General features: G+C 39.5%; 1 protein-coding gene across 1 annotated transcript in view; it reads left to right on the forward strand.

Moving 5' to 3' along the window:
- Positions 1-14320: 14320 nt before the first annotated feature.
- Positions 14321-24234, forward strand: part of LOC132984991 (tyrosine-protein phosphatase non-receptor type 14-like) — a 44329-nt gene continuing 34415 nt past the window's right edge. The window contains exon 1 of the mRNA XM_061052084.1: positions 14321-14714. The gene's annotated coding sequence lies outside the window, so the exon portion shown is untranslated. The remainder of the gene's footprint in view (positions 14715-24234) is intronic.

The raw sequence follows: 24234 nt of genomic DNA on the forward strand, positions 1-24234 counted from the left end.
ATATGGCCATAGATAGTATGATATACAGTATTTGAAAATGTATAAAAGGAAACTTTAGTGAGACTGTCAGAATGGGCCTGTAGCATGTTTTAACACATAAAGCTGATGCCATACATCCTGAATTCATGTACTTAAAGTAATTCCAGGACTTATTTTTATTCATACTAGTTTTACTTCATGCATGGAGAATATTCAGAAAGGATTGTCCATATGATAATGTTTACTGTTCAGCTGGAGCTGCTTTTGTTCTAATGTTGTTTTTTCCCTTTACAGAATCCTTGTGGCAGTTTCAGTCTGGAAGGAGAAATCAGAGGGAGCTGCAGGTCCAGGGACCCAGTTTCCCTCAGAGGACAGGTTGTTTATTCAGTTATGAAACTATAACAGATTTTTTTTTTCACTTCTCTGTTTAAAATGTATCTACCAAAACTCTTTTATGCACTTTTTATACATTGGAAATGGCCTTTGCTAAATGTCTAAATTTAAATATTTGTGCGAGATTTTTTGCCTATTTAACCTTCATGTTCTTAAAGTGTATTTTCTTTGTTTTTGTTGCAGTTTCAATAAAGACAGATGTGATTTGAGAAGACAGTTTGAAGTTGTATTATTTGTCTTAACATTTTAAGTTGCAATTTTAAAGGCACTATTTACTTATTATTTTAAAACATGGTGTTTTATAACCTGACATGCAAGGAATCATTTATCAAATCACTAGGTTTAGAAAATAAATATATTGTGTCCATTTTGGTAGACGGAAAATGAATCTATAGCTAGGTGTAGTATTTACAATTCACAGTAAAAATCTGCAAATATACCTCCTGTGAAGAAGTGTAAATAAACAGTATTAAACAGTTAATCCTTTCAACAGTATTTTCCTGTTAAGGTTTAAAATAACAGCTTTTTGCTGTATTTACAAAAACGGTAGAAAACTGTAAATTTCAGCAACAGCAATATATCGTAATTTTACAGTAACTTCCTGGCAACCCTACTGCCAGTTGTTTACTGTTTTTTAACAGGGGGAATTTCTAAGAGTGTAGCCTCAGGAACCACCAGCAACTCCTTCATTATGCTACCAAACACGTCACAGATCAAAGTAAGGAAACAATACAGAATACATAGACTACAAATGCTTAAAAGTGCTTCACTACTTCACCTTTTTCCAGGCTCACATTTGCCACTAAAAAACAGCTCCATGACCCACTTTTTGAACCATATGAGATGTAAGTTCAAGGTTTTGTCACATGACGATGTGCTAATACACTAACTCGAGTGTTTAAACAAAGGTCTTCTGTTAAGAACAAGTGTGTGTTCTATTCTTTTTATTTTTTACATTTTTGGGCTTTTTGTCCAGGCGGGCAGCAGGCTTGAATCCAAAACTGTGGCTCCTTTCCCGCATGTCGTTTCCCTCTATCGTTACCTGTTTTACGACTCTGTCTGCTGTCCTGTCTCTGCAATAAAGGAAAAGCCCAAAAATGGATCTTTAGAAAAATGAATCAGGACTTAAGGACTATAGTCTCTGTGCATGGGGCGTGCAAGCTTACCACTTCACCACCCCTAAAGCTAATGCAATTCTGTTCCCGTCAGTGGAATTAAAACTAGCCCTGGAGTTAGCCCTGGACATCTATGTGTCTTCCTTTGTGTCTTCCAGGAATGCTGACATTTTTGACCACTATGTTGATTGCCATCTCGGATAAGTGTCTTATATAGATGTGATAAAGAATTAAATAATTTGGATTCATGATTGTAAATAATAAGTTATTAATGGGAGGGAGCTGAAAAAACTCCTTTGGCTCCTTTCCCGTGTGTCGTTCCCCGCTCTCTCTCTCTCTCCACGGTTTCTGGCTCTGTCCACTGTCCTGTGTCAAAAGTGGAGGCATAAGGCGCCCAGAAATAACAATTTAAAGTATTATATTCAAATCCTGGCTTGAGGAAATGCCTCAGCCTACAATCACGTCTGGATGCCAAACGTGACTGATGAATTAAAGGCGAGCATCCACATTCCTTTGACTATTAAACCTTTAATCTGTGGGATGGTCAGGCAGCAGACATAACAAATAGCTCTGGTTATTGGTAAAAAAGAAACAGTGTGTTTACAACATTCCTTCTATGTGAATTACAGAAGAAATGGGATATTTGGAAGAAGACACGAGAACACTGAATTCCTTTCTCCTTACTGAAGGATTTTTTTTTTTTTACTGCTCTTAGGTTGTTGGTGCAAATCATCTTGTTTTTTATTAGGTCTAATGAGATTAGTCACTTCCATTTGGGTAATTGGTATTTCGGAACGTATGAATCAAACAGAAAAACACAATATAGTTCAAATGTTGTCATTATTTGGTAATGATTTCCAATTTAATGCCTATGACATAATGGTTCATAATAATTGATTCCTCGTCAGAATGTTAAGGGAGGAAACATATAGTTCTCCCCGGACAAACAATATTAATGAGAAATTCCCTGAAAAGGGTATTTTTCTCAAAAAGTGTTATTTCTTGCTCAACCCTTTGCCTTTATGTCACCGTTTGATGCACAAGCTGATGTAGATTAAACCACAAATTACCAATCAGACAGTTTGGAATGGTCCCGCTCCTCAGCCCTTCCTGTATAAATAATAATAATAATAATAATAATTATGGTAATAAAAAGAATGCCTGACCTTAACAAAAAAAACACTTTGTCTTCACAGCAGGAAAGTCCCTCAAGTTATGATTTCATAGTCTGTGAGGTTTAAAGTTTTCTTTCAAACCTTGTGATGTCTTGCTGTGTTGCATGCTAAGAAAAATAAAAATATGGTTTCTCTGGCCAGGATTTTTAACCAAAAGTTGTAAGGATTTAATTCCTAAAAGAACAACTAACAAAGAACAAACTCCTTTAAATGTATAACTGGAAAACAATTATAAGCCGATGGATATGTTGCTACATATAGGAATAAAGAAACTCTCGACATCAATTTACTCTTTCACTCGAGGGATAATATTGCACTCCTTCAGCCTGGAGGTCCAGCACACGAATGAACCCCTCCACAAACACTGACCACACTGCATTTAATCCCTCCTGCTGCATGCAGCACTTTATTGCCAACCATAGTCAGATGAGCCCAATCTGCCACTCTTCCAGAGAGATGGGCGGAGCCTCTACCTGTAAGCCACACAAGGAGAAGAGAGGGAGGGGAGAGACAACACAGGACAACACACCACAGCCCTTAACAGTCAGTGTTTTCTATTTAACTGATTACCTTAATATATCTGCATAGATTTAGAACTCATGTTTAATTCATAATTTACTACTACATATTACCTTATTATTAATACCTTATTATTATTATTTTTAATTTTTAACAAATATTCAAAATATACTCAAAAAAGGTTGGATGCAAAGAGACCACATAAATGATAGAGGAAAACTTTTGTTAATCCAGACTCACGTAAAAGATGCAATGTCATATAAAAAATGTATTTTCTTCTTTATGGGAAAGTCATTAGAGCCTTGTCCTGCCTTATGTGATCCAATTGTCTAATAGCTGCTGCAGATATTTTATTTTAAATGAATATGGCACCCACTCTGCATCACCACTTTATGACTCCTTACAGTGGTGTTTATAACATGAATGATGGTAACATGAACATAAGTCAATTGGCTGAAGAAGTTGAAATCAGGTTAAAAGAAGAAGAAGAAGACAGCAGGATAATGTTAGACACTTTCACTTCCTTCACTTTGTGTTTTAGGGGCAATTCATATTCTTCAGTTTACCTGAAATCATGTTGCATAATTATATTATTGTCTTTCTATGTATTAATTACTGCAGAATTGCTGCATCATACGACCATGGTCTTGGGCCACCTTAGTTATCCTGCCATTCACACCCCTAATACAGATTATATAAATAACAGAGATCAAAATGCACCTGCCTCCATGCATTGAGAAAAAAGGGAAATGCATATAAGAAAGGCATAAAGAAAATCAGAACAAGAATATACAGCCAAAAGCTACCAGCTATACATAGTAATCATGTTTGTTTGCCTTGTCGTTGTTTGATCTTTGGTCTTTTGTTGCCTTAAAGACAACAGGCATCAGTTGCAGCATTAGAAGAAGCCATCCAATGTCTTCAAGAACACGAGTGGTAAATCCAATATCTGGGAAGATGACGGTCATGGATTTAAGATGGTTAAGAAATTAAAGGAGAAATAAGATTTAACACTTGAACATGGACAGTCCGAAGTGGGAGAATAATTCTGTTTTCTCCTCAGGGATACGTGCCAGAGTCCCTCTTAACCCACTTAACCTCCACATGGCCTCTGGGCTGCAGGAAGTGTTTGTTCCAAATATAAAACCAAAATGCTTGCTCAGCCTCCTCTTCAATGGATAAATAAAGATTTAAAGCAAATAGAGATGATGCATTTTTGTGACACATCAAAGTGTAATTCATGCCCCTGTCTATGTTACGTACTTCCACCATTTGATAATAACAATAATAATTCACCGCCCAGACAAAGCTGTGCAGGGTGTGAATCACTGCTTAATAAAGCCTCTGCCATTTAACCAACTGCCATGTAAACGAGAATTATCCACAGATCAATCTGTAGAGGTTCAAGAGGCTATGGAGGAAACATTTTTTTTATCACACCTACTTGTTGCACTGAGCTGTAAATCTGAAGGCTTAAAAAAAGCAAACCAACATTGAAATGTTACGGAAAGTCAAAAACAAAAAGGTAGACCCAAGTGCAGATTCATATGAAAGATTTAGAGTCCAAAACCCATCTTCAGCAAAAGTCCAAACAAAATCCACAAACGGTTAAACAAATAACAGGGAGGCACCGGAAAATCAACACTAAGAAATCACAACAACAAGAAAAACACAAACTACAGAACAGTAAACCATGAAAAAAACACACACATTGAAATTACAAAATGGGACCTAATTCCTGCTGTCTCAATGTTGATAGCATGGAGCATAGATGTCCTAAGTATGATATGAATTTGTCTATTGTATTTAAAGGACTATGATTCATTTTCATGGGGTTGTATAAGGTTCTTGTAGTAAGTGTGTTATCCCTCAGTGGACACTGGTCAGCTCGGCTCCTTTATTGAGAAACCGGAAGCTAGGCTAGGAGAGACAGTTCATACTGTTTCTGACATCGGTGTTCCTTCCAACGGGTCAATTCATGTTCTTGTATAAATGTTACAGCCTGGATTTTTTGGTTTTCTACAGACTCAGTAAACTTTTGTCTTTGCCTTTTTGTTAGTTCCAATAAATGTCAAAATCTATTTCTCATTGAACCGAATGCAACGTCAATGTTCACGCTATTATTTCACTGACGGCGATAACATTTCCGTTTGGCTAGACAGGCTTCACTTTATGAAACTTTTTTGGACAGTGTTTTGGTTATTGTTTGTTGACCTTAGCTGACTCAGTCTCCAGGCTGATCTTGTGTTTGTCTTGTCTGGAATGTGGCTGTAGAGGAAAAACTCCAATCCTCAAATGAATGTCCACAGTCTTTCACTGGCAATCAAGAAAGATGGGGAAAATACGTCTTTTTAAGTTTTATTGTATTCCAAACAGGGCCAGGGCCACAAACAAAATACCCACACGAGGGGCACTGACGGCCTGGTGGTCGCACCCCATGTACATGGGCAGCAGTCCCCAGGGTGGTTGGCCCAGGTTTGGGTCCGGCCCGTGGCTCCTTTCCCGCATGTCATTTCCCACTCTCTCCCAATTTCCTGCTCTATCGTGTTCTGTCAAGTGAAGGCAGGAAGCCCAAAAGCATTTTTACTGGTCTTGTATTTTTTCTTTCAGAGGCTGGGCGTGGCTTATAGGCTGCTGGAGCTCTCTGCAATCACACACCTGATCGTCATCAGTAATCACCAGCTGCTGCATTTATAACCTGGTTAACCTCTCCCAAGCTGCCAGAATATTTCCACCTACACCGTGGTCGATCGGACAGCTTTTCAGATTTAGTGAAACTTCTGTGCGTTGGAATTTTTACCTGTGACTAATTATTATTATTGTGACTTTTTATCTCGTAATTTTGAGTCAATATGGGCACAAAAAAAATCTCAACAAAGCCAAAATGTGTTATTTTTTAACTGGAGGATATGGGCTTCCATGCTATTTAACACAAAGGGCAAGTAATTTGGGAACACGTTGCACATTAATGGACCAAGACAGCTACCTACCGGGCACCCCACAGCTTACTCAAGATCAGAATGACTCCCATTAAAAATATACCTTTTCCATCTTATTAGTCAAATTGATCTCAATCCATAGTAATGCAGACTCATCAAAGCCATAACATTGTAACTTTAAGTACTGTAATAACCTGTGATCAACTATGTCAAATGTTGCTGTGAAGTCCAGTAGGACAGTGTCTACATGGTCTCCTCTCTTCAATTTCTCTCCGCCAGTCATTTGTCATCTGAGTCAGAGCACTAGTTCAAGGTTGTCTTTATTATCCCTGCGAGAGGGCAATTTATCGAGTGGCCCTAACTACATCAAATGATTTCTGGGAGAATAACCTCAAATCTGTTCATATACAATACGCTCCATTATTTTTGCTAAAAACAGAAAGAATAGCGTGTGAACACAGGGACTGGAAGCTGCTCAAGAATGACCATCACTGTGCAATTGCTACACTAACAACCATCTGAAAAATCTGATTTATTTAGCAGAATGAGCCTCATATTCCTCCATTTTGTTCTGTTTTGGAGTCGTTTGATGTTTGTGCAGGATAAGATATTCCTTTATTTATAAAGGAACCATAAAAGTCAGCACTCACCTCTTTTCTACGCTTGATCATTAGCCAATAAGGCAGCAGTCCAATTACTTCCCACCAAATCTGCCCGAGTAGGAAAATATTTCGACTGTTAGTGCTTTAATAGGCCATCTAAGCCTGAGGTGAATTGACTTACTGAACACTAACCTTTTACAAGCCAATTACAGACTTTATGTAAAGCATTTGCCGCTTCTCTTATTGCCAGGAACAATCCATTACAAGCCTAAGTGTCAGCTTATGTAACATTGTGCATCGTCAATAGGTTGATGTCACTTCAAAGTATTGCAGGAATGAGGAGGAATGTCCCATTTGGTAAATATGTGTTGCCTTGAATCCTCCCTTGGATTGTTTGATTGACAGGAAGAAACTGTGATCATAGAAACTGCAGTGAAAGGAGGAGAGAAATAACTTTGAAAAGCGAAATTTCCTCCAGCTAGTTTGAGGAGTTTTTAAAAACAATATTTCCTTGGAAGGGCATTTTAGAAAAGGTGAGTATTTTTGGATGGAAAAGGCTTAATGTGGATGCAATAACCAAAAAAAGTGAAGTTATATTGTTAATGAAGTTTCTAAGCTAGCAGACAGAACTTGTCCTTTTGGGTCCCAATATGTATTTTTATTTTATTTTAAGAAACTCCGCCGTTTACAGGAAGACATACTTTATTAATTCCAAAGGGGATTAATGAACATGAATTCCAAAGAAAGGTCGTCCCAGCGCTCTCAATGACTGCAGACCTGTGGCACTCACGTCACATGTCATGAAGACATTTGAGAGGCTGGTTCTCCAGCACCTGAGGACCCAGCTCACTGCTTTCCAGGATCCGTTGCAGTTTGCATATCAGAGGCACATTGGTGTGGAGGATGCTATCATCTCCCTGACACACAAAGCCCTGTCACACCTGGAGACGAAGGGAAGCACTGTGAGAGTCATGTTCTTTGACTTCTCCAGTGCTTTCAATACCATCCAGCCCTGCCTCCTGAGGGACAAACTGCTGGATATGCAGCTGCAGACCTTCTACCAGTCTGTGGTGGCCAGCGCCCTCTTCTTTGCTGTGGCGTGCTGGTGGGGTGGCATCAAGACTGGTGAGGCAAACAGTTCTGAACAAGCTGGTGAGGAAGGCCCGCTCTGTAGTGGGTCTTGATCTGGACACTTTGGAGACAGTGGGTGAGAGGAGGATGAAGGACAAAATCTTATCCATCCTGGATAACTCCTCTCACCCTCTACATGGTGAGCTGTGGCAGATGGGCAGCTCCTTCAGCCAACGCCTCATCCCCCCCTCAGGTGCAAAACAGAGCGCTTCAGGCGTTCCTTTGTGCCCACTGCCATCAGACTGTACAACAGCAGCCTATGACAACAATAACAGTACGTCCTGGACACTAAACTTCACCCCCATAAAACACTACCCACATGACCTGCTTCATTATTATCATTGTATTATTGTATTATTATTATTATTACTTAGCATCCATATATATATATATATATATATATACATATATACTGTACATTCTATATATTTTATTATATTATTATACTAGTCTGTATTATATAACACTTCATTATATTACATTATATTGTTCATATTGCACTATATTATACTATATTATACTACATTATATTATATAACTACACTCTGCATTACTGTGGTACAACACTGCCTCTCTTCTCTGCTGTTTACATGACTTGCTGCTATTTATCATACAGAGTCACTTTAATCACTTGTCACTTTACCTTGTCATTCTCTGTAAATACTGTCTCAATTCTCAATTCTCCCCTGCTAACTTCATCATTCATTTTGTACTTGTATATACCCCTTGTTTTTTATCTTTATTTTTATTTTTATTTATTCTGTTTAATGTGTATTTTGTATTTTCAAGCTTTCTTGTCTGTGCTGCTGTAACGCCCGAATTTTTCCTCTGGGGATCAATAAAGTACTATCCTATCCTATCCTATCCTATGCTACACACACAGTTCAAGAATACACAAACATGCACAACAGGTTGTTCAGTTATTATTTCCAGTTTTAAAGATGCATTTAGGTCATTCATTGAGATTTTTTGTGTTTTATTCATCACAACCTTAACCAAAAAACAATGTGGGTTAAATTTCAACTCCGAATAAAACAATTTAAAGATTTCCTTTATGGCACAAGTCTTCCTTCCACCAGTTGAAAAACATAATTGAAAACCAAATGATAAATGATGAATTAAGTTTGAAGCTAGATTTTGACATGGGACAGCAAAGGACGACAAGCTTGGCTATGTCAGTAATGTGAGACACATCTAAGTTGAAGTCCTTTTTATTCAATGTTGATCGAGTGATGAGATCACAGTGGACACACAGTGAATCGTGGGTTTTTGGGGGAACTCTGGGGCCAAAAAGAACATTGGCTTTCAGAAATGTTCTCCTGATAAAACAGAGATTGATCAAACAATGTTCCCATGTCAGGCTTGGATAAACAGAAAAGAGAAATGCACTGGCTGTGTTGATCTTAATCTGCTATGGGAACATAATTACAAATCATTTCTTATCTTTAAACCAAGTATTTGCGTTTTTTCTCCAAAAGTGAACTGTTATCTTTATTACTCCTTGATTTATACCTAAGGCTTTCGATGCTGTTTTTAAGAGTGTACTAATAATTTAAGTCATGGTAGCTGTAAACGTCGTGTTCAGTTTGGACTCTGTATCTTAGTGATGGAAGGAACAACTCTTTATCACATTTTATGAACTTGTCATGTTGACACAGAATGCAAGGAAAAGGGTAATCCCGGTTCTCTGAAAACTGAGTAAGATATCTCACTATGGGAAGCGCCATCTGGTGCGACCAATCATGGAATCTACTCGACCACTACCTCGGTCAGGGGAAACCTTTGTTGTATGGGTCAGCCTATCCCCCTTTTTTAACTGCCCATAACACTATACAAATAAAGAAAATGTGATTGATTGATTGATTGATTGATTGATTGATTGATTGATTGGTGGATGGATTGATTGATTGATTGATTGATTGATTGATTGATTGATTGATGGATGGATTGATTGATTGATTGATTGATTGATTGATTGATTGATGGATTGTTCGATCGATTGATGGATTGATTGATGGATTGATTGATAAACATAGGGCTAGTCCGCAGTGTTGTAGTACAGTAATTTTACCAATGGGTGGCACTGTTCTCTCGGTTTCTCCTCTGGTTATCAAGTGATGTTGTTGTTCTCTGCTCACACTAAATAAAGCTCACGTTAAACTTGCAACACGCAGTTCTATGCAACTCTATGGACAGAGTGCACAACAGAAAGCTCTGCCACATCTAGATGATAAAACCGAAAAAAAAACGTGGAGGGGGATGCCCAACTGGCAGCAGTACATATATCACTCACTGAAATGCCCTTTTTAGTGGATTGAGCCTGTAGCCCCCCTGGGGACTGCAGACATTGACTCATGTATGCCAACACAAAAAGCTGACTGCCCCCTCTAGACAGAACATCTCGACCAATCTAGTTCTGTCCAAATAGATGCATAATGCTCAAACAGGACAAAATATATCAAGTCGCCTCTCGCTCTTTTAACTCCCCGCCCTTTAAAAGCAAGCAGCTCCAATATGGGGCAGCTATCAGACCATTCACTAACCATGGGCACAAAAGCAGGGTTAGGATGCAATGTCACTTTTTCATAAAAGCAGGATGAATACACAGACAAGGCTTATAACTCACTTATCCGTTTTGTTTGGCTGAGGTCAGAGCCAGTAACCAGGATAGTTAGAGTCTGTTTAAAGTCAAGTAAACAGACTCAAGTGGCTTCAAAGGCAACCCTTAGAGTGAATGCCTCCAAAACTGTAGGTAGATCCCATGAAGGCTGGAAGGGGAAATCCATGATAACTTGCTTTTCCTGGTCTAGCAGGCTGGAGAGATTTAACCACAGTGATCTCTCCAATGCCACGGCTAAGCCCAATGATGGGGCCACAGCCCTGGAAGGCACCTCTAGAAACATGAAGGATGAGGTCTGTGATGACACACGTTTCCTCCCATATTACCCGACTCTGAGAACCCTTATCGAGCAGGTGGCCCGTGTCCTTAAAACAGCTCGGCCTGATAAACTGTTAAGCTGTGTAACCACATCCAGGTTCTGGATAGACTGTGACTTGTTAAACCTTCTGGTACTTAGAGGTGGTCTGTCTTACTTGGGAGGGTTGGTGGACCAGTGGTTAGGATGGAGATAGTATGCTATCGCCTGCTCCAGCGAGGTTTGAAAGAGAACCTATTTTGACACATTAATTTCATTTTCATTTGATTTAATGATATGGTTATATTTGAAATTGAACTACTTTTGTATCTATTTTATAACATTGGGTCAAATATGCAATTATAAACAATACTCATTTTCTCTCTTATTTTTTTCGCATCTCATGACCCCCCTCTTGGTGGCTCGCGATCCTAACTCTGGGAAGCACTGCTCTATATGTTTAACAGTCAACTATTTGCCTTTCATGCTCTTCTTGCAGCTGCTTTCGGACCCAATCGTCCATTTCAATTACAATTTTTAGCATTAAGGACACAATTTTCCTTTGTAACTATTTATCACAGTGTCCTTACATGCCCCTAGAAATGTACACACATGGGAGAGCCTCTGAATCCACCTTTAATGTCAATAAACCAGTAACACTGAAGGCCTTCAAGTCTTGTAACAGTAATGCCTGTGTTTCAAACTCCCATAAAGGTCTTCCATGGGATTTTTAAAAAAATGCTCAGTCCCCAAGCCTTTTTCAGAATACCTCAAATAGAATATAAGAAACATATTGTTTCTCTTGGATCTTGGGCACAACCACCAGTACGAGTCGATAGTTAAACCACTACCAAATGTTTTAGGTTTTAGATTTGGACAGAAGCTCAGCAGCTGCAAAGGCATGTGGATTTTTCTCTATAAAAACAAAAAAAATTTAGGAAACATAATTAGAACACACTTCCATCTTTGCCTCCTACTTTGTTATTTTCTTCATGCATGCCATGATGAAATCCACAAGTTAATCTTCACTCCAATGTCCCTCCGCCCTTTGACCTTTTTGTGATGTCAATTTGTGCTTCTAATAGTGTAAAAGTGAATCATCATTTGTAAAGAAAAACCTACAAACATGCAAAGAGAAAGGCCCAAAATGCTATACTCAGTCTACAAGTTAAATGATCAAATAATGTTTCTTTCAGCTTCTCAGCAAAATGCAGGATAATACAGAAGAGCTTTTATTATTATTCCCATTAAATGCTAGTAAGAATATACTTTAAAAAAATGCCAATTATTATCATTTTGTGCTGTTTACCTGCAGCTGTGACTGTCATGTCCACCACAAGAGGCTGCAATTTAGTTACAAATAAGGAGGGTTGTCTTAGCCTATATCTGCTGAGAGCTGATTTTTTTTTCCTATGTTTTTTACATAGTGCTCAATCCGTGTGTATTATAGTGCATGGAAAAAAAATGAATAGAATAATATTTAAAAGTTAAATCAAGGTGTTCCACAAGTGATTTTCACAGGAATAATCAAGAACAGTAATACACAACATTTTCCTTTTCTCTTATGGAACACTTTTAATGGGAAAATTTGAATATCTGTTGAGAAATTTCAAGGATCCTTGATGGTAACTACATTTTACCCTCTCATGCAATTAAATGTTCCTTTGTTGTTCTTGAGATATGTGATTTTTTTGTGGAATGTCTTAAGTCTGCTGGATGTAATGAGATCCCTATGGACCTTAATCACCAGAGCTCATAGCAGCAGAACAGCGGGGAGTTGAAGGGATACTGGAGCAGCAGCAGCAGAAGAAGAAGAAGAAGCAGAAAGACAGTTAAAAAAAAAGACTAGTTAATATGTGTTATTGCATACATACACCATATCAGTAGGCTAACTGTCTGAAGCAACAAATACATAAAAAATCAAATAAAAACAACAAATAAATTAAAACTACTCTTACCAAATGGGTTTTCTTTGCAATAATTATTAGAGGGCTTTAAACAAATGACTAGAGAGATACATGTAACTTTAGTTAGGCCTAAAACAGACTTTTGGACATTTTTTTTTAAATTAAGGTACTTTAAAAAAACAATGTATTCATTAATTAGTGAAATGTCTAGCATGGGCTAAGCACTATAAATATCTTCCTTATATTTTGAAATAATGTCTGAATTTGCCTAAATCCTAGGCTACATGTTGTAAAGATGTAGGTTATGCAAATAAATTGCCCCACTGAGGCTGTAACTCATCCCGGGCTAAAAGGCAAAAAAGGGGGGGACATAAATATGTGAGGGGACCTCCTTTGTTCGTCGTTTAGTCACCTCTGTGGCCCCTGGAAAACCATTAAACGAGCAGGACTTCTCCCAGGAGCCCGGAATTCCTTAGATTCCTCCGGTCTGATGTCAGAGCAGAGGGGACGGCATCTGGACCAAGTGATGCCTTCATGGCCCCCGCCAAGGCTGCGAGATCTGAGCTTCACTGTGTGCAGGACTGGTAATCAGGAAGAGATTTGTAGGCTCAAATTTCATTTGACTCGGTTTTTGTTGACCCTTGCTTTTGACTCTGATGTCTGTCTGCAAATACCAAATGACAGCCTCCAGCTGGTTATCTTAGCTTACAGAAAGACTCGGAACAACTAGCATAGTTATGACAAACCCACTCTTCAGCGCATGTCAAGTTCATTTAATTTAAAAAGTTATATCTTTTGGCTATATTTCGAGAAACTAAAGAGTAAAGATGTATTGCTAAGGTACGCTATTAGCTGCAAGTTGTGGATTCATTCCTAACCACTTCAACTCACTCTTCTCGTTTAGGCCTTGCCAACAAAGGAGCTCATAGGATAAATCCCATAACATTACTTGCTGCTATTTATCATACCAAGTCACTTTAATCATCACTTGTCACTTTATCTTGTCATTCTCTGCAAATACTGTCTCAATTCTCAATTCCCTGCATAGTTAACTTCATCATTCATTTTGTACTTGTATATACCCCCTGTTTTTATTTTTATTTATCTTATCTATTCTGTTTAATGTGTATTTTGTGCTTTCTTGTCTGTGCTGCTGCAACGCCCGAATTTCCCCTCTGGGGATCAATAAAGTATTATCCTATCCTATCCTAATGTTGAACTAGCCTAGGCTACTGTAAAGAAGTTGCAGTGTAGTTGATTTGTTACTTTTACAATCAGCATTTGTTTTCTTTGCAACAATAGTTCCAACCTTTCCAGATTGGGACCTATTGCACCTACAAACCCCTTGCCCTGATATAGCCTATAGGCATATATCATTAATTAATGGAGGGAAAATGTCATCCAGTCATTCACAAAATAAAGATTTTATAGAAAAGTGAAAATAAGCTTAATAACATAGCTTTTTATATTTTCAATCCTATCATGACCTGTTGTAGTGATCTGGCGACCCTTTGCGAGGGTCTCGAACCAAGGCTTTACACCTCCTAATAGGACGTCCAAACTCAACCCTCGTGATTCCAATATTTTATGCAGAATGTGAATGCAGCATTCTGCTCCTCTCTCCCCTGTCCTGAACGCCTCCATTGGACCAGAGGGACCACTTCTATAAACATACCCAGAGTCCCTGCTAGAGAAGAAGACCACGTCGTAGTTTTTTTTACGGCCAAGTTTGGGAACCTATGTGATATTTTTCATGCTTTTCCTGCCGAGTGGAAAAACTCCGTAAATTGACAAAAAAAAAAAAAAAAACTCGGCAATTGAAGAAGCAACAGGCACGACTGAGCTCTGAAAGTTACGCTCACGAGTCCAGCGTCTCTCAAGATTTTTTTTATTTTTTATTTTTTACAAAGGGAACATTAAAAGGGTAAAGTGAAGAAAAACTATACGAGGATTACCATTTTGCTTTGAGATTTAACGCCGTCGAGTACAGAGGAGTTTCTCCAGCGGGGAGCAGAAAGGCATGTAGCGCAGCATCGACGGTGAGTTCTCTTGCAGAAGAAAATAAAATATATCCTCAATAGGGCCCTATTGTGTGCTTTCTTATTGTTTCAAACCGTCTAGACATAACTGAATTGGGAGAAGACTGTCAAAAAGGGTCAGACAGCAGGGTTAAAATGTAGGCCAAATGGCTTGGCCACGTAGGGCAGACAGGGGATCCCAAAAAAAAAAAAAAAAAAATCATGGTAACCCCCCTCCCGCCTCCTCCACAAGGTAAACATGTATTAAAAATACAGATCCCCAAATCCTCATTTACATTTCATGTAGCCTAATATCCGTTGGGTGCGATTTCGTATAGAGGTAAATAGTTGAAGGTTGCCTATCAAGAAAACCAAATCAGCTTACAACATCAACCAGTCAATGAGGTAATGCTGAAATGTAATTTCTACTCCTGGCTGAAGAGATTTTATGGAGGTCCCTGTAGGACACCCTTAAGGATCCAGGTTGGACATCTTTCACGGGATGCAAATGGACCCCTGAATGATCTAGATCCTGCTCTCACATTGCACAGAAAGATGACATGTTTGCACTGCAACGATCAGAAGCTTGGTGACTGGGATTTTTGTGGCCATGCAGTTGATAACAAGGTGTGTGTTTCGTGTGTGTGCACGTCGCCCCCTCTCTTCAACCTGGCCATGATGACATTATTACTTTGTTGTGGAGCTGTTTTTCTCACACTTATCCCGCGTCTCCTACTCTGTACATACATGTTTGTGTCAGAGTATGTAAAAAGATGTGTCTGGACTCGCACCTTGGACTGCAAGCATCACTGTAAAAAAAGAAAAGAAAAAGGGGGAGAGTTCTGTAAAGGCAAATATAGCATAGCATCAGGAGGCGTAGGCCATACACACACATATACACACACATCTGGCTGTCTTTATAAGCCCAAAGGCATGCTGTGTAAATTATATGGTGCCATAGCAAGTGGCCTGGGAGTACACAGCACTTTTTCAAACACTGGTAGAAGATTTAAAGGACTAAAGGTCGGAGTAGTAGGTTCCCCCCTTCATCCTTCATTTACTCGTAATCAGAAAAATAACACATCATTTATATGTTTCTGAGCACTGACCATCAAAGGTAGTGCCAGTTATATATCACATTGTATTTGTTCCAAAATATTTCAAAAATAAAAGCATTTTGTGCTCCACAAGTGTTGTGAACCAAAGGCATGTTTGGAGTAATGTCAGCAATGTGTAATAGGTATTTACTGCATAATGCAAGCCTGCATGTAAAAGGGAAAGTAGCTATTGTCTGTGTAGCCAGCAGTCAGTTGAGTCTGAAGGCAATTCAAACTGACACGCGGGCCAACACACCTGTAATTTTGGTCGAGTGCTCACGCTGTGTAATGCAGGGAGAGAGGGAGGAAAGAGAAGTTCTTGTTGTTGTTGTAGCAGTTTAAATTGTGGGCAGAGAGGATATGTCAGTGTTTCTAATCGTATGTGTTTCAGATATTTGCCTATAGAACTCCTTTTACAGAACACATGCTCAAAACGACACTTGGCTTAAACAGGATGTGTTATAATAATAATAATAATTTATACTGTATTGAAATTTGTTTTTACACTCTGTCTAGTGAACATGCTACACAAACATAGGCCGAAATACATGCACAAACAGGATCCTATGGACATGCACTAATGGAGAGGTCTCAGGGTGGGGGGGCTGCCCACGGTGGGTGCTCCTGGGCTGGTTGGGGGGGGGGGTTAGGTGCTCAGGAGGTGAACTGGCACCTCTCCAGCTACCAGGCCAATTTCCGGACATGGCCCGTGCTGGGACTTGAGCCGGCGACCCTCCGATTCCCAACCCAAGTCCCTACAGACTGAGCTACTGCCGCCCCCGTCATAGTTTGTCTGAAAGGGATGCACTACAAATCCATAGTTTATAGGGCTGGGAATCTTCTGGTGTCTCACGAGTCGATTCAGAATCTATTTTCGATAAAAAAATGATTCTGGATTCATGGATTCAAAGTCTATTTTTGAATTAGAACATACTTCAGGATCTACTCCAGTCATCTGTGGGACTGGCTGAATTTCTTGTTGCGCCTTTTGTCTTTCTACTGAGTTAAAGAGCTAGTCTTAGCACCGATTAGCCAAAAAAAAAAAGATATTTGGAAGTTATGAATCTGTTTAAAACCTCAGAAGATAAGAATCTTGATTTTTACATACTGTAAAAAAAAATTCCACCCCTATTGATTTACATTATTGTCTATTATCAACTAATACCAGCATGGACCAACGTCTGCTAAGCTGTGATGCTCTGCTACACATGTTGCAGACAGTGCTAATAGTTTTGTAAATTATATACAATTAAACTATTTTTCCAAGGAAAGGGCGTTCTGAGGACCTTAAGTGATGCAAGACCGATAAAGAAAATATTCCTTAAAAATTTGGCTTTCAACCACAATATTGGTAATGTGTACATTTTACCATGTAAAAGAGGTGTATAGGTATTGGTTACAACAATCTAAGATCAGACGGGCTCTTTAGTAACACTCTCTCTTAAAACATTGTGAATTTAATTGATTTAGTAATATGTTTTTCAGACAACTCAGGAACTTTTTAAAGAGAGGGTAATTTGGCAATGGTTAATGGAATAATTTAAAAAAATTAACAACAGATTAATTGATATTTAAAAAAGCGGTTTATTTCATCCCTAAATAAAATTATTAGTTTAAATTATCATGTTAGTTTTATTTGTGCCTTACATTTTAATTAATGAATGTAAGCTGTTACATAGTGAAATAAAATCTGACCATCAGTGAAACAGTAAGTATAGTTATTAAAATCAAAATGTAATAATATGATATTTCACACACGTACACTTGGTGTATCTGCTTGTGAGGAGTGTGTGTGTACAAGTGTGTTGTAGAGATGCTTTAGTCAGACGATTGGGAGTTGTGTAAGTGTTGTGCTCTCTGGCAGCCGTCAGAAAACAACAGAGTGGAGAGAGCAGGCTGCAACCTGCCCAACTCTCCCACACTCCACCTAAGGCTCCTTCCAGGTGTGAAGGGTGAGTTGTCAATCACAGCTTGGCCCGCCCCCATTACAGTTCAGACCCCTCTGCCCAAACATTCAGAAACATGTGACTTTTTTTCATGAAATTGCGTGCGGAAGTGAGTGTCACTTTTTCTCCTTCTAGAGCTTCAAGCAGAACAATTTTCCATTTGATCTCAAGTTTTAAAGTTTGTGTGAAGTTTCCCTTCCTCTGCAGTCATTATGTTTGTTAGGTACAGACGGATGTAAGCAGTAGCAAACTCAAAGTGTTGCTGCTTTCATGGGCCTGTAAACTCTATTGAGCTCACTGTGCCTCAGGGTTCAGCTGTGAGAAAACACTCAGTGGCTTTTTGGTAATTGAGAATGTGTGTGTGCGACGAGTTGTATTTGTGTGCGTGTATGTGTGTGTGATGTGGTTCCCAGGACGAGGGTGGGTGGGTGGGGGTGGGGGTGGGGTTCATGGAAAATGTGAACAGAACTGCGGTTTGGCTGGAAAAGACGTGCCGGTGGCCGACGACTGATGGTCCCACATTTGTGTTAGTTGATGTGGAGGGAGCCGCTGCTATCAGCCTCACTGTCGGTGTTTACTCACCCCTTCCCTCCGCCTGCTGTCCAACTGTACCAACATGATAAGAGCCTGAGAACCAGCGGTGTCACATCTCTTCTTCCTCACTTATCTTATTTTCTCAGTCAGGTGCTGGGAATCTACAGCGATTTGAGACACACAAGCTGAACAAGTCCTCGCAGTTACATGGCAGCAACGGCCTTCATGTCATCTATCCCCGCATTTTGCCGCTGAATGAGAAAACGGGGAAAACATTGATTCACTGAAGTATCAGGATTATTTATTAGACGATTTAAAACAAATTCATTATTGGTATTGATTATTGTGACGTCTTATGTGATTACAGAAAAACAGCTGACGTTAGCTGAGAGCAGCCAAATGAGAAAAATAGCAGACAGTGGATTCCCTGTTTTCTGAAAATCCCAGAGGTTTTAGGTTATCAACAAAGCTATGACTCTGTGTCATCCCCCATCAGTTTCTGTTTGAACTGACTCATAACTCAACATAGATTTATCAAGGAAGAAATTATCTTATAATCTGTTGTCCATTCTAACTGAAAGAAAGAATATAACCAGTAGAAAGTTGTTGTTGTGTTCAGTTTCATACAACTGTCTCACCTCTGTGAGCAAGAAGGCTAGCTAGCTACTTAGCTTATGAACGTCCATAAAGGATATTCTGTTTTTTTAAGGAAAGACTTCAAAACTTCAACCGCCATCCACAAAAAGCCGGTCCTGGTATTGGGATCCAGTAAACTGTGGGTATTTGTTTCAGGTCGGTGAATATGCTTGTAGCAGAAGGTTGGTGAGGTGATCCTGGATTCATGTTAGCCTGCTAGCGTAAGCGTGGGCAAGCTTGCACACTGCTCAAGTCTGTTGATCTTTTTGCAAAGCTGTACCAAATGAAGCGAAGTGGAAATCAGAGTGGAGGTACTTAGAAGGCAACTGCTGCACCCAGCGTCTTTGTCAGAGTTGTTTGTCTGGTGTTTTTTCAGCCGCTCGAGGCACTACGCTAACATCACCACAGAGAAGGTAGATTTAGGGGGAGCAGATTGCCTGGATGTTGAAGCAGAGTGTTTGATAGATGGTAAGAAAATAAAAAAGGATAAAAAAAAAGCAAAGACAGACTGACTGACCTGTGATGTGCAGCGTTTTTTTTTTTTTTTTTTAATATTACTCCTAATATTCAACTCTCCCCCCTAAAAAAATCTAAATAAATAAATAATCGATACTTGCAATACTGCAGAATTGCGATATAAATCAAATCAGCACTCAAGAATTGTGATAAAGTCAAATCATTCCAACCCTGGTACAATGCTTCATCATTGTTGCTGTAGGGCTGCATTCCACTTTGATCTTTATTTTCTGGTTCCACACTTTACATGTCTTACTGTCAACTTTGGCAACGTTGCTGCAACACATGCCGTTGTATGTCTACAGTTTTATGATGCATGGGTACACTGTTGATAATCACAAGCAGGGAAATCACATGAATTAACTTAAGTTAAATCTTTTGCTAATCCTTCAAGATATTCCAATAAAAATACCTCTATAGATTCTGATCCCAGTATTGGTGCTTTAATGTGCCTTAAATGTACTATTGGTAGGTATGTAAATTAGTTCACCAATTCCACACAATTACTAAGTTCTAATATAGTTTCATGTAAATTAATAAGTGACAACATTAACGACACAGTGGCAGAATGTAGTGTTAGTCAAAGCTAGCAAAATATCAGCTATCAGTGTTTTGCACCAAAATGATGTTTTTGTTGAACTTGTGACACCGGGGTGCTCAGAATGAAAACATGCCCTAACAGCGGCATCTTTTTTTTGGGACACTTTTAATAATAAGTCTTTGTTGACAGTCTGCCTTGCGCTCTATCATGTCCCTCACATCTGTCTACACACATAAGCCAGCCCAACTATAACTACAATGCAGCAGATGTTCAAAAATGAGCTGCTGCTGCTGCTGCACAACATCTCGATGCATGAAGAAACAGACCTTGAGGTTTATTTGCCGATGTTGACAGATGGCTCTTGTTGCACAGGATGGTACAAGGAATTTCTAAAGAATCTGGGCACGCACAAAACTTTGAATCGGGATTTCAGGCTAAATGGATGTAAGGCGAATCCTTTATGCTGGAGCTGATGTTAGAGAAGATACTCCTCACTTCTGCTTTTTTTTTCTCTCTCCAGCAGTGATTATATATTTTCTTAAAGTACAACTTTGGAATCTGCTCTCGTTACAATATTTAAATTTCAGAATTTAATTCAAACTTCACTTTGCTTTTATTACAATTTCCACCACTGATCTTTGCAGAGCTGTGTGTGTGTGTGTCATTGAGGGATAGACAGGGCATGAGAGACAGAGTGTGTGTCTGTGTCAACCTTCAGACAAAGCTTCTTCACTGTCTGGATGTCACCTTTCTGTGAACACTCATGAGTTTGTCACCGACCCTGCGCTCTCATGTAGCTTGTATTTGAGTGTGTGTATAGAGTGTGTTTGTGTACGTCTTTGTCTCAGAGATGGTGCTTGAGTGCAGGGGGAGGTGGGGGGGGGGTCTGGAAAGTGAAGAAGCAGATGCGCTTGTTAGAAACACACACTGTCTGGCCGCCTGGCTCCACCATCTGTTTGCAGCTGTTGGTGTTGTTGTGTGTGACAGACGGTGTGTGTGTGTGCATGAACATGCTGTACATACAGTAAACTGTGGAATGTATTATTAAGTCCATTCTTTCAAGGCGAAGAAACACAAAGACACATTTTGAAATCTTTTTGGTCAGGCAGAAACACACACTGCAGAATAACAAAGAGTCTCATTGTGTGTGTCACACTGCTCCTCAGGCATGCACGGTCTAAATTGCTGGATGTGTAGTATGCATGAATGTTCCCCTACGCTCTGTGCTTTTATTCATTGCAAGTAACTATGAATGCTCTATAAGCTGGGCATAAAAGTTCAGTCAGGTTGTGTCTTTGTGCAGCAGGAGGATAAAGTCTGATCCAGGGTCAGTTCACAGCAGCTGCTGCTCCTCAGACTCAGGCTGTAAGCGTCTGGGAATACGAACATCACACCACAGAGCCTGTCTCAGCTCCATGGTAAGCCAGTGGCGCAAAAGAGGATCAAAGTCCTGAGAAGATTTTGGAATATGAAACAAAACCTGTCTGTTTTATAACAGATGTTTTTGTAATTTGTTGTATTTTTATAATTTAACTCTGCACTGAGAAACAGATGTCTTACAGTAGTTCCCTGATTGAACGATAAATAAACAAGTCAGATGCTTACAGAAGAAAACTCCTTAAAAAAAAAAGGGAGGACTCTTTGTCTTCTCATTTGCTGCTGATACACTTTTCAGTCATGACTCATTTTAACGGAGTCATCTTTAAGTGAATGATACACATGCCAGCGGTTTCCAAAGTATTTTTGGAGAATGTAATCTGCAGCTCAGCTGTCATGGAAAATGATTATTATGACAATTATAATGCCTTTTAAGACAAAAGCAGTTGTATCCAGTATAAGCTAAATGCTATTTTAGAATTTCATTTGAAGCATCCTACACCCCATAAAAACAACTTGTTTTGAACTCCCACTATGTGATCCCCGTCTGGTTTAGTATAGCAGACTCGGGTGTAAAAAAAAAAGTACGCTGGTGAAAAGACCAGTTACGAGCTGTGAAGCACTTAACCCGTTTGTTTTGCTACAGCGCTCATGTGTAACAGGAGGGGAGGAGGAGGGGTAGGTGTTGGTATTTCAGACAGAGACGAGCAACAGAGATCAGATTGATTGAGTTACTCACGCTACACTTGCGTCCTCAGTTCTTGGCGGTCTGCGTCTAATGGTCTTAGCAGTAGGCGACAAAGTGCTGTTTTGTTCTTGCTATTGTGTGGATGTGAATGGAGCCCGTCCCGAATGTGATGGACAGGCTGCCCTGAGAGAGAGACAGACTGAGAGAGAGAGAATAATAGCGGCACCCAGAACAGCAGCTCAGATACTGTTGGAATTGGGAATTTTTATATAGGCAGCTAATGTGCACAAAAGAAATGTAAAATGAAGCGCTTTAGGTTTTCATTGTGATTTACTGTTTTGCCTGGCCTACATTCCAGCACCAAGATGCATCAGTCTGGTTGTGGTTATGATCTGTAATGCTGCCAGGATGACTGTGGCGTTTGTCACAGCTTGTTTTGGTTTGGTTTTAGTTCTCACTGAGTTAAAATCTACACCTGTGTGGGTGAAGAGAAAACACAACCTCCCGTGGGGGGGGGGGGGGGGGGGGGGGGGGGGGGGGGGGTCAATATTGCTCTTTAACAGGTTTTTTATATCCTTCTTTTGTCAGCTGTTAACATGCGGCATCAACAAATTGTTAGCCAAACTCTACCCCCATTAGTAACTGTTGCTACACCTGTCAAGCTTTCCATTCCCACATGGCACATTATGCAGTTTACAATGATCAAACCAATGGGGTCATTCATGTCAAACACAAGTCGAAGCAGGCCTCACAATGCTAGCGATATTTAGCCATTTAAAATGGTATATAGTGTTGTGTATTATAGTGTTGGTGGTCGGCTAATTAAGCCAACATTAGTTCCACGAGTCAATTGCTGATTTAATATAAAATACTTGTCCTTTAAAAGCTCTTTTATATTTACATCATGACAAGGTTAATTAGTTGGTGCTTTAACAGCACTGTTTACCTGCACAAAGGAGCACAAACACACAATTTTCTTTTGTATTTATTTTAAAATAGGCACAGTTCACATTAATGAACATAAACATGTAAACATGCCAGATTGTAACCATCTAGGCTAATTTCCATCTATAGTCCGTTGGCAGGTTGGTGGTTCACACGTAAACAAATGAACATAACTATGTAACCAAATGACAAGCAAAAACCAAACAACAACATAAACTGCACATTAGTCGACAGAGACACATACAGTATACAAGCATAAAGAGTGGCTGTGCAATGTTGTTCCAAACGATCCAGAATAAAGTGACCTTTATAGTAAAAGTGGAGGTTAAGTGCTGGAGTATTACACATGATTATGAAGTTTGCATATACAGACATATGGATGCACATGCTATTGAATTATAATCTTTGTGTTCAGTAAGGGAACTGTGCAGGTCTGTAAAAACTTAATTTAGCCTTATGTTCAATCTATTATTCTCGACTAAAATCTTGGTTGTTATATGCAGTCACCAAATCTGCTGGATGACTTCTATCCTTCTGCTCATTCTGTTGACGAGCACACTGAAAAGAAATGTCACTTTTTGATGCACTTTCCACATTATTTTCCCTTCACCACTGGTGTTGGGGGATAACGAGAAAACACAACAAAGATGGCAATGTTTCATGTATATTTAGCCCATGCTTGCTTCCCTGAAAAAGAAAAACAACCTCTTCCCTCAGTTTTCCCTCTCGTTTTCTCCCTGCCACAAAATTACTATGTGCAAATTCATAAACGTATATGCTGTTTTTGCACGCTGGAAATAAACAAGACGGTCAAGAGAGAACTGTAGCAGTGTTTTTTTTATTTATTTGTGTCAAGTGGTTGGGTTCAGTCCAAGCTATTGTCTGTCTGTGTGTTGGTTTTTGCTCAACCACACACTCCTAACCATGCCACTGATTGCTAGTTTAGAAATGCTCTAACTGCTGTCTGGTCCTCTGGCTAACCTGAGGGGAACCTGGTGGGCGTGTTTGTGATTCTGTGTGTTTGTGGTGTGCCCTGTTCATGCATGTCTATGTTTGTACACTACACAGTGAAAGTATGTAGTCTTTATTTGTGTCTTTGTGTGCTTCTCTGTTTACTTGGTGTCAGTGTTCTTGCAGAGGCCTGTGTGGGAAATTTTTTCGGAGGAATATTTTGGGCGCTCATTCCGACAACCTGCGATGTCACTTCCTCTTAAACTGAGGCAGAGGAGGGGGTGTGTGTGGTTTAGGTGTATGACTGGGG

The sequence above is a fragment of the Labrus mixtus genome, chromosome 12 (assembly GCF_963584025.1).
Source record: "Labrus mixtus chromosome 12, fLabMix1.1, whole genome shotgun sequence".
In the NCBI taxonomy this organism is placed as follows: domain Eukaryota; kingdom Metazoa; phylum Chordata; class Actinopteri; order Labriformes; family Labridae; genus Labrus; species Labrus mixtus.